At 41.9% G+C, this 15,753-nt stretch overlaps 1 protein-coding gene across 1 annotated transcript in view; it reads right to left on the bottom strand.

Moving 5' to 3' along the window:
* Nucleotides 1–7,651, bottom strand: part of LOC129835683 (vasorin-like) — a 34,758-nt gene extending 27,107 nt beyond the window's left edge. Inside the window, exon 1 of the mRNA XM_055901417.1 lies at nt 7,386–7,651. The gene's annotated coding sequence lies outside the window, so the exon portion shown is untranslated. The remainder of the gene's footprint in view (nt 1–7,385) is intronic.
* Between the last annotated feature and the right edge of the window lie 8,102 nt (nt 7,652–15,753).

Below are 15,753 nucleotides of genomic sequence, written 5' to 3'. Positions count from 1 at the left end.
ATTTTAACTTGTGTGCTTTAACCATTTGTACATTGTTACAACACTGTATATATATAATATAACATTTGTAATGTCTTTATTGTTTTGAAACTTCTGTATGTGTAATGTTTATCGTTAATTTGTATTGTTTATTTCACTTTTGTATAATATCTACCTCACTTGCTTTGGCAATGTTAACACATGTTTCCCATGCCAATAAAGCCCCTTGAATTGAATTGAATTGAGAGAGAGAGAGAGAGACAGAGAGAGAGAGAATGAGAGAGAGAGAGAGGCAGAGACAGAGAGAGAGAGACAGAGAGAGGGAGAGAGGCAGAGACAGAGACAGAGACAGAGGCAGAGGCAGAAACATAGAAAGAGAAAGAGAGAGAGAGAGAGAGCGAGAGAGAGACAGAGACGGAGACAGAGAGAAAGACAGAGAGAGAGAGAGAGAGAGAGAGAGAGAGAGAGAATGAGGAGGGAGAGAGAGAGAATGAGGAGGGAGAGAGAGAGAATGAGGAGGGAGAGAGAGAGAGAATGAGGAGGGAGAGAGAGGAAGAATGAGGAGGGAGAGGAAGAATGAGGAGGGAGATAGAGAATTAGGAGGGAGAGGAAGAATGAGGAGGGAGACAGAGGAAGACGAGGGCGAAAGAGAAAGACGAGGGCGAGAGAGAAAGAGGAGGAAGAGAGAGGAAGAGGGAGAATGAGGAGGGAGAAAGAGAATGAGGAGGGAGAGAGAATGAGGAGGAAGAGAGAATGAGGAGGGAGAAAGAGAATGAGGAGGGAGAAAGAAGGAGGGAGAAAGAGAATGAGGAGGGAGAGAGAATGAGGAGGGAAAGAGAGAAATAAAATACATTGTCACTTCTCACCTACAGTATACAGACATAGACCACTACTCTGTTTGTGTTCAATCACACACACACACACACACACACACACATGACCAGAATGTGAATTCGAACTGATGCTACTGATAAACCTCAATAGCCTACAGCAAAATAGTCCATTGATTGACCACGCTGACACTGAGAAACAGTACATCTCTGTTGTGGTTTATACAGAGAGATCTGTATTTAACAAATACCAACGCTATCTCTATCTCTGCTGTTATCTCTATCCGAGAGGCTCTGCCTGGGATACATTACCCTCTGTGCAGCTCTCCATTACAGATATCTATGCTACTATCATCAGAGGTTATATAAGCACAATGGATTTACAGTGTCGGGTCTCTATGGTATAACTGTGGTTGATCAATTGAGGCCTTTGTAAAGGATTTTATCATCAGATCAACTACACATACCAGTCACACTCATGGATCGCAGAGTTTGCGTGTGTGTGTGTGTGTGTGTATTAGCGTGTCTGTCTATTGACAGAGTGTATCATAGTAAAGGTTGTTCACACACTGATAGTGATTGCAGAATGTTTAGGCGTACCTAAAAGAACAGCTCCTGGTCACAGCTTCTCAGATAAATTCCTCCGATATTGAACAACATTCCAACCCATGTTGTTCTGGATCAACGCACACACACACACACACACACACACACACACACACACACACACACACACACACACACACACACACACACACACACACACACACACACACACACACACACACACAACTACATATCTAGCATTAACATCATCTCAGGCCAAATCCATGTTCTATTTGTGACTGCCATCATGTCTCTCATCAAAACATAACAGCTCTGCAGTCTGAACAGTCGGGGTCAAGCCGTGGACAGGCAGTCGAAAAGCCATAAAGTCATTCATCATCAGTCTGTTCAGTATTTCTGCAGCTGATTGACTCTCAACAGACTGCAGTGTGCTAGCTGTGCTTGTCTTGGCTGTACAAAGTGTCTGTGCTCAGCCTCAGAGGAATGTCTCATTTTAACTGGACAGTTTTGCCATTGAAGACCAACGACTTAGTCGAACAAACTATTTTTCTTTGTCCCACATCTCAACTTTGCCTTACCTTTGTCTCTCTTTCTTTGTCTCTCCCTCTTTTGCGCTCTCTCTCTCTCTCTACGTTTCCCTCTCTATTCTCTCTCTCTCTACCTTTCCCTCTCTATTCTCTCTCTCTATCTTTCCCTCTCTATTCTCTCTCATTCTCTCTCTCTCTATGAAAGGGCATCAAGTGCAAACACACACACACTTTCATTACTTCCCTCTCCTCTCCCGCTGGTGTATAAAATGCTGTCGCTGCTTAACTTTTGATCCGTTCTCCTTCACTTTGAAGTGGCTACAGCTCTCATCTGTTAACAACATGGCCAAGTTCAGAAATACCACAGGCTCAGGGAGCCACTGTAGTGTGAGAGGAGAGGAGAGGAGTATGTGAACAGGGACATTAACAGGGGCAATCTGGGATTGGTGCTTCCATTTTTTGGACTTTTAAATGAAAAGGTTGAATGGTGTTTGTTGTTGTTTGAATCCCAGACTGCCCCTTTAAGTATCCTGAAACAACCTTCAATACTTTATTTAACTTCTTGTTGAGACAAAGGTCTCATGCAAGTCCTTTAACGTTCAAATCAAATCAAAGGTTATTAGTCACATGCGCCGAATACAACAGGTAGACCTTACAGTGAAACGCTTACTTACGAGCCCCTAACCAACAATGCAGTTTCAAAAAAATACAGATAAGAATAAGAGATAAAAGTAACAAGTAATTAAAGAGCAGCAGTAAAATAACAATAGCGAGACTATATACAGGGGGGGTACTGAGAGTAGAGTAGAGAGTAGCAGCGGTGTAAAGAAGGGGTAAAGAAGGGAGAAGAACTTGACTCTCTTTTACGTGAGTAAACAAACAAACAAATTAGACTGATTGAAATGATAAATGTTCCAAGTTGTATGGTGATCATACAGGTATGACTGGTATGGTGTCTACTATACCTGAAGGAACAAATTATAACTGAGGTACACACACACACACACACACACACACACACACACACACACACACACACACACACACACACGAACCCCTCGACCCTAGTCCTTCTTCCCTGCCAGTTTCCTGCCTGCCAAAACTCCTACACCCCCAATCCTGCCCCTCCGCCCAACACACACACACGCTCCTAGACCCTGCTCCTTCCACCTCGTCAGTTCCCTGTCCTGACCTGTGTTCTGACTGGCCCCTCCAGCTGCACCCCCCCCCCTCTGACTTCTGACCCCCTAATCCGCCTGCCACCCGTAGGGGGGAGCAGGAGTGGACAGAGGTATGAGAGGTTTGGAGAGGGGGGGGGGGGCAGGCCAGAGTACTGAAACAAGCAGCTACCAGCTCTTCATTTATAGTAGAAAGGAGGGGAAACTGAATGTGCCTGCCTATTCAATGGAAGTCTGACAGCTGGACATCGGTACAGAAAGTAATAGAACATTTAATTGCAAAGCATGTGTGTGTCCTTGTGTGTGTACGTGTGTGTGTGTGTGTGTGGGGGGGGGGGGGGGCGTGTGTGTGTCAAGTCTTAATGTCCACTTGCAATAACATCCCAACAGTCTATTTTCCTGCTGTTTGTCTAAACACAGGGCTGTATGAAGCTCAGAGCAGGCTGTTGCCAAGGGAAACACAGAAAAGACTTACCACGAAAGCCCCACATACATACCGCAACACACTCTGTCGTAACTGACACAAATATGCACACTGATCCATCCACTTCCCAGTAAGCGAAAGAGTGGATCTACCTTCTGCTTCCCAAGCGGCCTCTCTCATCACCGCCTCTCTCTTCACCTGTTGTGGCTGTAGTTGTGGAGCTGATCTGAGCGAGAGAGACAAGGCCTTTGAAGTGCTCTGAGAAGACCCTGTAGCCTCATACTGTCTGGCTGAGTGTGTATACAGGGGACCTCTGAATGGGGTGGGTGGGGTGTGTGTGTGTGTGTGTGTGTGTGTGTGTGTGTGTGTGTGTGTGTGTGTGTGTGTGTGTGTGTGTGTGTGTGTGTGTGTGTGTGTGTGTGTGTGTGTGTGTGTGTGTGTGTGTGTGTGTGTGTGTGTGTGTGTGTAGGATTGAGGGGCTATTGTATAGGATGAAAAGGCATGTGTGTACACAACCCGGACTGTGCCCTTGGGGAGAGGGGATTAGGGCTGGCTAGGGGTGGGGGTCAAAACTGAGAGGGGTGGAGGGAGTCAAAATAACTCTTAGCCTCAGGTATAGTATAAGACAAGTCTGAAGACTGATCAGGTATCTGAATATGAAAATGTCTCTCCCTCCCTCTCGACCTCAAGTGACGAGCGCCAAAGGTTCATCTCTCAGAGTAGTACACTGAGGAATGTAATGAGAAGGCTATATGTGTCCCACTAGACCACTGGATTTCCCTAACACGCTCCGATGATGAGGGGAGAGGGTTTTAAGGAGGTGCACCACAGGGGAGCAAAGGGGAGCGACCCGTAAACGTCTCCCTAGGGGCTCTGGGTTCTGAGAATCATAGGTTCCCCTCCGATGAACATGGCAAGTCAGTGCCGTGTTAGACTCACGGTAAAATGGATAGAGTGTCAGGAAAGCTGTTACATTAAGATAATTCATTGTGGAAAGGTAAATACACTATTAAAGAGCAGTGGAACATGTAGACTATAGGCTAAATTCCACAGGTCAAAGAAAAGGTCAATTCCAACCACCTCGCAGTCCAACCAAGGAGCATCAAAACAAGAACAAACTGTCCACAAAACACATTCAGACACTCATTGAGAACACTGGACATATTCAATATAATAATGTTACTTCCTGTTTGGCTCTTTTGGGCATTGAAGGAAAACAATAGACATACGATGCAAGTAATCTATTACTGTATTAAAACCTGTGTCTTTCTCAGCATCAGGATGATTTATGTTGGGTTCGGAGAGACACTCGCTGTTTTATCACACATGGTGACAACTTCCCTAAACACTCTACACGCTCCCACATGAACCCGAGCCCCCATCCCTCTGTCTGTGTCTGCACAGCTGCAGGACAGGAGACTGGACTGAGAACTTGAGAAAGAGCAGAGAGGTAGGAAGAGAGAGCGAGGGAGAGAACTGTGTGGCAGCGAGAGAAAGAGCTGAGAGCAAGCCCAGATAGAGGGAGAAAGAAAGACAGGGAGAGCAAGATTGGTGAAATGGAGAGAAAGAGACCAAAGGAGAGACAGAGAGAGACAGACAGAGACAGAGAGAGAGAGAGAGAGAGAGAGAGAGAGAGAGAGACAGAGAGAGAGAGAGAGAGAGAGAGACCAGAGAGAGAGAGAGACCAGAGAAAGAGAGAGACCAGAGAGAGAGAGAGAGACCAGAGAGAGAGAGAGAGACCAGAGAGAGAGAGAGAGAGAGAGAGAGAGAGAGAGAGAGAGAGAGACCAGAGAGAGAGAGAGAGACCAGAGAGAGAGAGAGAGAGACCAGAGAGAGAGAGAGAGAGAGAGACCAGAGCTCATGGAGGTTTTAATTCCTTAATGGTCCCTAACAAGGGGAAGCCAGAGTAGAAGCTGACCTGGAGGAGCTAGAGGAGCACCACCAAAGCACCACAGGGCAGTTAAGCCTGGCTAAGAGGAGAGGATTTATATTACTGCTGTTGTTGATAACACTACAACCATGAACAACCACTTCTCATTCTCTAATAGCTGCTTCACCCTCTTTAGACTAACACACACACACACACCAAACCAAATCCTCTTCACCTTGTACCTCTTAGCTTCCATCATGGGGTTATTAACTCAATCAGGGGTCCCCCTATTTAGTTGTCATGGTGGCATGACCCGAACACTTATTAGCTGACCCCTGGGATTAGTCCAAGACCAAAGTGTGTGTGTGGGGGTGGGGGGGGGGGGGGGGTAAGTAGGGGGATCTCACAATGTGTGTGTGTGTGTGTGTGTGTGTGTGTGTGTGTGTGTGTGTGTGTGTGTGTGTGTGTGTGTGTGTGTGTGTGTGTGTGTGTGTGTGTGTGTGTGTGTGTGTGTGTGTGTGTGTGTGTGTGTGTGTGCCTGTGTGTGTGTGTGTGTGTGCCTGTGTGTGTGTTAGCATCTTTGACGTTCTTTAATTAAATTGCTGAGACACCAAGTCAGGAATGTTTGCTTTCTCTCTCGCTCTCTCTCTGCTGATCTCGTCCTCCTCCTCCCTCTGTCTCTCCATCTCGGTCTTTACTTTTCCCATCCCTTCATAGACTCCAGTTTGTTTAGGTGCCCTTCCTGGCTGCCTCGCTGACTTGTATTTATCTAGCATGCTTTATAACATCTCTTCACACAAAGTCTTTGACATAGAGGCCTCTGAATAACATTCGGTATACTTGAGTAGTCTAGGTGATTGTTGCCCAAAATCACAAATGTGCTATTCTCACAACTACAGCAATAAGATCATTTTTAGAATTTGGGTTTGATGAAGTTGTTATTACCATGCCATTACTATTCTATTGTATACAAAGACAAGTCAACGTAATCCAATCAGGTTAACGTTTAAATAAACAAAGAAGAGATGACAACCCTGGTCGATTAGTGAGATAACAAGCTCTAATTCAATTACCTTTCAAACAAACACAAACGGGATAAACCAACAACAACTGCCGATAACACACCACCCTGACCTGCCTGCTGTGCCTCTAACTAACAACACGCTGGGCAAAGACGTCAGTTCAACGTCCAGTTTTGATTTGGTTGAGTTTTACATCTGGTTGAGTTGTCAACTAACGTGAATTCAACATTAGTTGAATTCAACAAATCAACGATTGATGATTTTTAAAATTATTATTATGGATGGAAACAACGTTGATTCAAGCAGTTTTGAAAGTTGGAACCGTATCTCTGTTCTGCATGACTCTCTCTGTGAGGGTCTCTGGCTGCGCAGAGATTTTAATCTAGAATGGTGAGCTAGGCACCGTAAAGATATTTTGACAAGCAAATATAACCGACCATATCACATCTTGACAAAGATCTGCTTTCAAAGGTTTCTGCGGATGCGGTTTGGCTTGACAGATGGATAAGGTAGTCGAAGTGAGATAGTTCTATTCTATGTTGGGGGAGAACATGTCGGCCATATAAACCTTGGCTATGGGCTAGTCAGTGCTCATTGCTCGTGGTGAGATCGATAAGCACGGATAATGGGATAGACATATATGACATATAGTATCCTACATCATGTGCGTTAAGAGGGAAAAACTCGGAAATGTTTTAATATAAAATGTGATCACAAAACTATTCTCGTTTCTAATAAAGACACGCAGTGACCGGCATTCAGCTCACAGACAGTAACCCAGAGAAATCACTCTTATCACTCTTCCCCAAGCCACATCCCGCATGAACAGTAAACACCGTCCGAGGTGCACTTCGGAGCACCCAGAACAGCCAGCAGAATGATTCCAGACTGTCACAGACTGGGCTACTGGCTACTAGCCTACTTGTTGCCTTGTTTCCATCATAAAGTCGCACCACAAGTAGAAGAAAGTTGTTCGTGAGACACCTACCTGGCAAAATGAACTAAAGTCCCGAAATGTGCTCAAAACAGTGCTATTTCTTATCCACTTTATCGACGTGTCTAGGAGGCTCAAATCCCTTTAATACAGTTGTATTGTCCACAAACTTCGGAAAGGTAACCTATTGAAATCCCTGTGCAGAACAGTTCTCTCTGTGTGTCAAAGTTGCAGTCCAGAAGTCTCCGAGAAGTATGCGCCCTATGTCAAGCGCGTCCCGAGTTTTAACAATTGGAGGACGAGAGGCTCTAGAACTTTAAAAATAAAAAAGTGGGAAGTGGGAGGTGCGTTCTGGTACGAGCGCGAACTGCACTCGGCGCGTCCATGTTCCAGAATCTGGAGCGCAGAGATGGTAACTATAGCCTACACCTGTAAAAATATGAAGTGGCCATACCATATATGTAACAACATGATGAAAAGGCTATGCGTCCGAACACATTACGTTACTTTTTATTGATTCTCGATTAAGGGGATATTATTGAACATAAGAATAAGCAGATCTTATAAATACTCCACTGAGGCTAAATCAGATTATTGCACAGAACAAGGCACTCATACAATGTTGTTTGCCTATTTGAAGTTAAATTCACAATATAAAAAATATGCAGAAGTTCAGTGGGTGTTTATGACCACGTTTTCCTAATCATTTTCACAGACTAGGTCACTGAGGCACGTCACTTCACGCATAACACATGTGCTTAGGTTCCATTGTAGTCTCCTAGCTGGTATATCTATATACGTGGTCTTCAACATGGATAACTTCTGCCCATCACAGAAGCTGTCAATGAGCTGTCGGCTGAGGCACTAAATTAAACTGAGGTGGGGTATGGTCGGTTCACAGAGGGGAGGGAGCAAGAGAGAGAGAGTGGAGTGAGGGGGGAGAGGAGAGAGGGGTGGAGAGAGAGTGGGTGAGTGTGTGTGTGTGTGGTGTGGTGTGAGTGCGCAGTGGCGTGCATTCATGAGAGAGAGAGAGCTGGTGAACTAAGAGGAACTGACATCATGACATAGTGATATGTCTTAGAGGCTAGAACATGTTCTTTATGACATCTCTCTCTCTCTCTCTCTCTCACACACACACACACACACACACACACACACACACACACACACACACACACACACACACACATCTGTTGGACATTATATGAGATGGTGGTTCAGACAAACTGTTACACGTGTGAATAGAGTTCTCCAGTCCAGATCCAGAAGAAATCCTGTTGCATTCCATTGCCTCCAATACACAACAAACTCACTAAGGGACGCACGGATGATTTCGGATCCCTTTAACGGGATCATTTTTGTAAAGAACCGCTGAATTGCAGAGCGCCAAATCCCCAAAAAGTTACTAAAAATATTTATTTTCATGAAATCACAAGTGAAATATACCAAAGCATAGCTTAGCTTGTTGTTAATCCACCTATTGTGACAGATTTTGAAAAAAGGCTTTACAGCGAAAGCAATCCAAGCGTTTGTGAGTTTATCGATCACTAGACAAAACATTACGAACAGCTAGCAGCAATGTCGATTGGTCACGAAAGTCAGAAAAGCAATAAAATTAATCGCTTACCTTTGATGATCTTCGGATGTTGCACTCACGATACTCCCAGTTACACAATAAATGTTCCTTTTGTTTGATAAATATTATTTTTATATCCAAAAACCTCCATTTGGTTGGTGCGTTATGTTCAGAAATCAACAGGCTCGAGCGGTCATGAAGGGCAGACGAAAATTCCAAATAGTATCCGTAAAGTTCGTAGAAATATGTCAAGCGTTTTTCATAATCAATCCTCAGGTTGTTTTTAACATAAATTATCGATAATATTTCAACCGGACTGGAAACTATTCAATAAAAGAGATAAAGAAAATGTCGAGCTACAACTTTCACGCGCATGAACTAATTGAAGGACATTCAACTATCCACTGACGCGTTTTGATAAATCTCACTCATTTTTCAGAATAAAAGCTTGAAACTATGTCTAGAGACTGTTCACACCCTGAGGAAGCCATAGGAAAAGGAATCTGGTTGATATCCCTTTAAATTAAGGAAAGTTAGGCAATGGAACAGGGATTTTTCAAAATAAAAAGGCACTTCTGGGTTGGATTTCCTCAGGTTTTCGCCTGCAAAATCAGTTCTGTTATACTCACAGACAATATTTTGACAGTTTTGGAAACTGTAGAGTATTTTCTATCCTAATCTGTCAATTATATGCATATTCTAGCATCTGGGCCTGAGAAATAGGCAGCTTACATTGGGAACGTTATTTTTTCCAAACATAAAAATTCTGCCCCCTAGCTTCAAGAGGTTCTAGCTACATGCTTATTAACAGTTTAATAACTTATACCAACCAAAACCCTATAATATACACTCAACAGAAATATTAATGAAACATGTAAAGTGTTGGTCCCATGTTTACATACGCTGAAATTAAAGACCCCAGAAACGTTCCATACATTTCTCAAAAATGTTGAGCACAAATTTGTTAAGATCCCAGTTAGTGAGCATTCCTCATTTGCCAAGATAATCCATCCACCTGACAGGTGTGGCATATCAAGAAGCTGATTAAACAGCATGATCATTACACATGTGGATCTTCTGCTGGGGACAATAAAAGGCCACTCTAAAATGTGCAGTTTTATCACACAACACAACACAATGCCATAGATGTCTCAAGTTGAGGGAGCGTGCAATTGGCATGCTGACTGCAGGAATATCCACCAGAGCTGTTCATTTGAATGTTCATTTCTCTACCATAAGCCACCTTCAACGTCATTTTTGTGAATTTGGCAGTATGTCCATTGGCCTCACAACCGCAGATCACGTGTATGGTGTCGTGTGGGCAAGCGGTTTTCTGTTGCCAACGTTATGAACAGAGTGCCCCATGGTGGCGGTGGTGTTATGGTATGGGCAGGCATAAGCTACGGACAATGAACACAATTTCATTTTATTAATGTCAATTTTAATGCACAGAGATACCGTGACGAGATCCTGAGGTCCATTGTTGTGCCATTGATCCACTGCCATCACCTCATGTTTCAGCATGATAATGCACGGCCCCATGTCAAAAGGATCTGTACACAATTCCTGGAAGTTGAACATTTACCAGTTCTTCCATGGCTTGCATACTCACCAGATATGTCACCCATTGAGCATGTTTGGGATGCTCTGGATCGATGTGTACGACAACATGTTCCAGTTCCCGCCAATATCCAGCAACTTTGCACAGCCATTGAAGATGACTGGCACAACATTCCACAGGCAACAAAGAATAGTCTGATCAACTCTATGAGAAGGAGATGGGTCTCCTGGGCCTCCATCTGGGCCTTATTTGGAACACCATTCTTTTTGTCTTACTGAGATTTACTGTCAGGGCCCAAGTCTGACAGAATCTGTGCAGAAGATCTAGGTCCTTTTGTAGGCCTTCCTTGGTTGGGGACACAAGCACCAGATCATCAGCAAACAGTAGACATTTGATTTCAGAGTCTAGTAGGGTGAGGCCATGAGCTGCAGACTATTCTAGTGCCGTTTGCCAATTCATTGATATAAATGTTGAAGAGGGGGGAGCTCAAGCTGCATCCCTGTCTCATCCCCTGGCCCTGAGGGAAGAAATCTGTGTGTTTATTGACAATTTTGACTGCACACTTATTGTTTGTGTACATTGATTTTATAATATCCTAGGTTTTCCCCCAACAACGCTTTCCATCAGTTCATACAGCAGGGGCCCATGGCAAATTGACTCAAAATCTTTTTTTGAAATCAACAAAGCATGAGAAGACTTTGCTCTTGGTGTGTTTGTCAATTAGGGTGTGCAGGGTGTATGTGGTCTGTTGTACAATAGTTTAGTACTTGGTTCCAAATATTGGGGAAGATGCCAGAGCTGAGGATGTTGGGGAGGATATTGGGGAAGATGCCAGAGCTGAGGATGTTGGGGAGGATATTGGGGAAGATGCCAGAGCTGAGGATAATATTGAAGGGTTTGAGTATAGCCAACTTGAATTTGTGGTTTGTATATTTCATAATTTAATTTAGGACACCATCAGGCCTTTTTGGGTTGGTGGGTTTGTATTTTGTCCTGCAGTTCATTCAATGTTATTAGAGAATCCAAAGGGTTCTGGGAGTCTTTACTAGTTGATCCTATGTTCAGATAATCATGTACATGTTTTAGGTGTTCTTTGTTATATGGCCAAAGAGGTTGGAGAAGTGGTTTATCCAAACATCTCCATTTTGGATAGATAGCTCTTCATGTGGTTGTTTGTTCAGTGTTTTCCAATATTCTCAGAAGTGGTTTGATTTGATGGATTCTTCAATCACATTGAGCTGATTTCTGACTTGCTGTTCCTTCCTGTTAGTGTATTTCTGTATTGTTTTAGTGTTTCCCCACATTAAAGGCGTATCTTATGGTTTTATGGGTCTCTGTGTTTTTTATTGGATAGGTTTATCAGATTCTTTCTTAGGTTTTTGCACTCTTCATCAAACCATTTCTCATTGCTGCTCATTTTGCTCAGGTTTTCTGCTTGAATTTACTTCATTTGATATGTTAGCAGATATGTAAAATATACTATTCAGGCTTTCTACTGCTAAGTTTACACCTTCACTATTGCAGATAGTGTTTTTGGCCAATTGTTCTTTGGAAGATTTCTACACACTATTGTCCTTCCATCTATAGCATTTCTGAATAGCATGCAGTTTGTTGGGCTTTGATGCTTCATGGTTGAGTATATCTCTGTTCGAGTAGGCTGTGATTTTCATGTGGTCTGATAGGGGTGTCGGTGGGCTGACTGTGAACGCTCTGAGAGACTCTGGGTTGAGGTCAGCGATAAAGTAGTCTACAGTACTGCTGCCAAGGGGTGAGCTGTAGGTGTACCTACTGTAGGAGTCCCCTCAAAGCCTACCTTTGACTATGCACAGACCCAGCTGTCATAGTTGTCTAATTCTCTCTCTCTCTCTCCCCCAGCATTACCCTAGAATGGGCTTACTCAATCAAACACACACAACAACCCCATTTGATGCTGGAGTTATGTTTCAGTCAGCTGGACAATATACCCAGGCACTTTTCAATCTAGTTTGCACAAGCCCCACGTACATCAACACAGCTACGACTCCCTGTTTGGTAAACTACTGTATGACTATAGTACTTACACCCCAGTGTTTCCTGACTGTATTATTTTCATCACTCTTTTTCAGGACGCAGTTAGAATTTTCACTCTCTGGAAGGACGGACAGAAATAAATTCACCTACTATAATCCAGTCGCGGTGGTATTTGGTACTTGGTTAGGATCCTCATTAGCTGTTGTAAAAGCAGCAGCTACTCTTCCTGGGGTCCACACAGAACATGAAACATGACATAATACAGAACATTAATAGACAAGAACAGCTCAAGGAATAGAACTACATACATAAAAACATGCCACAAGTAGCCTACATATCAACACATACACACACTATCTAGGTCAAATGGTGGCCGTGGTCTTGCTAATGTCAGCGTGTAATTGTGTGTATGTGTGCGTGTCGGTGGTGTGTGTGACATTTAGCCCCGCTGAGTGACCTGAGATGAACCTGTGAGAAGATATACATAGAAATAGGGCCCTCAGACCCCGGATAGTGTGTGTGTAACAGAGATCATAATAATATCAGATAATATAGTCACATTAGAAATAATGAAACTATGAGATTATATAGTCAAATTAGAGATAATAATACTATAAAGATAATATAGTCATGATAGAGATCATAATAATATAAGACAATATGGTCATATTTCAGATAATAATACTATAAGATAATATAGTCACATTAGAAATAATGAAACTATGAGATTATATAGTCAAATTAGAGATAATAATACTATAAAGATAATATAGTCATGATAGAGATCATAATAATATAAGACAATATGGTCATATTTCAGATAATAATACTATAAGATAATATAGTCACATTAGAAATAATGATACTCTAAGATTATTAGTCATATTAGAGATAATAATACTATAAGATAATATAGTCACATTAGAAATATTGATACTATAAGATTATAGTCATATTTCAGATAATAGAATGTAATGTAGAGTAGACATCATCATGTATTGTAGACAGATCGACATCATAATGTAATGTAGACAGATAGACATCATAATGTAATGTAGACAGATAGACATCATAATGTAATGTAGACAGATAGACATCATAATGTAATGTAGACATCATAATGTAATGTAGACAGATAGACATCATAATGTAATGTAGACAGATAGACATCATAATGTAATGTAGACATCATAATATAATGTAGACAGATAGACGTCATAATGTAATGTAGACAGATAGACATCATAATGTAGACATCATAATGTAATGTAGACATCATAATGTAATGTAGACATCATAATGTAATGTAGACAGATAGACATCATAATGTAGACATCATAATGTAATGTAGACATCATAATGTAATGTAGACATCATAATATAATGTAGACAGATAGACATCATAATGTAATGTAGACATCATAATATAATGTAGACAGATAGACGTCATAATGTAATGTAGACAGATAGACATCATAATGTAATGTAGACATCATAATATAATGTAGACATCATAATGTAATGTAGACATCATAATGTAATGTAGACATCATAACATAATGTAGACAGATAGACATCATAATGTAATGTAGACAGATAGACATCATAATGTAATGTAGACATCATAATATAATGTAGACAGATAGACATCATAATGTAATGTAGACAGATAGACATCATAATGTAATGTAGACAGATAGACATCATAATGTAATGTAGACATCATAATATAATGTAGACAGATAGACATCATAATGTAATGTAGACATCATAATATAATGTAGACAGATAGACATCATAATGTAATGTAGACATCATAATATAATGTAGACAGATAGACATCATAATATAATGTAGACATCATAATATAATGTAGACAGATAGACGTCATAATGTAATGTAGACAGATAGACATCATAATGTAATGTAGACAGATAGACATCATAATGTAATGTAGACAGATAGACATCATAATGTAATGTAGACAGATAGACATCATAATGTAATGTAGACATCATAATGTAATGTAGACAGATAGACATCATAATGTAATGTAGACATCATAATGTAATGTAGACAGATAGACATCATAATGTAATGTAGACATCATAATGTAATGTAGACAGATAGACATCATAATGTAATGTAGACATCATAATGTAATGTAGACAGATAGACATCATAATGTAATGTAGACATCATAATGTAATGTAGACAGATAGACATCATAATGTAATGTAGACATCATAATGTAATGTAGACAGATAGACATCATAATGTAATGTAGACAGATAGACATCATAATGTAATGTAGACAGATAGACATCATAATGTAATGTAGACATCATAATGTAATGTAGACATCATAATGTAATGTAGACAGATAGACATCATAATGTAATGTAGACAGATAGACATCATAATGTAATGTAGACATCATAATGTAATGTAGACATCATAATGTAATGTAGACAGATAGACATCATAATGTAATGTAGACAGATAGACATCATAATGTAATGTAGGGCTCCGGGCAGCCGAGCGGAAATGGAGGAAAACTCGCCTCCCTGCGGACCTGGCATCCTTTCACTCCCTCCTCTCTACATTTTCCTCTTCTCTCTCTGCTGCTAAAGCCACTTTCTACCACTCTAAATTCCAAGCATCTGCCTCTAACCCTAGGAAGCTCTTTGCCACCTTCTCCTCCCTCCTGAATCCTCCTCCCCCTCCCCCCCCCTCCTCCCTCTCTGCAGACGACTTCGTCAACCATTTTGAAAAGAAGGTCGACGACATCCGATCCTCGTTTGCTAAGTCAAACGACACCGCTGGTTCTGCTCACACTGCCCTACCCTGTGCTTTGACCTCTTTCTCTCCTCTCTCTCCAGATGAAATCTCGCGTCTTGTGACGGCCGGCCGCCCAACAACCTGCCCGCTTGACCCTATCCCCTCCTCTCTTCTCCAGACCATTTCCGGAGACCTTCTCCCTTACCTCACCTCGCTCATCAACTCATCCCTGACCGCTGGCTACGTCCCTTCCGTCTTCAAGAGAGCGAGAGTTGCACCCCTTCTGAAGAAACCTACACTCGATCCCTCCGATGTCAACAACTACAGACCAGTATCCCTTCTTTCTTTTCTCTCCAAAACTCTTGAACGTGCCGTCCTTGGCCAGCTCTCCTGCTATCTCTCTCAGAATGACCTTCTTGATCCAAATCAGTCAGGTTTCAAGACTAGTCACTCAACTGAGACTGCTCTTCTCTGTATCACGGAGGCGCTCCGCA

Source organism: Salvelinus fontinalis, chromosome 3, assembly GCF_029448725.1.
Source record: "Salvelinus fontinalis isolate EN_2023a chromosome 3, ASM2944872v1, whole genome shotgun sequence".
Lineage (NCBI taxonomy): Eukaryota > Metazoa > Chordata > Actinopteri > Salmoniformes > Salmonidae > Salvelinus > Salvelinus fontinalis.
Note: the sequence above shows the minus strand (reverse complement) of the source record. Positions and strands in the feature narration are given on the sequence as shown.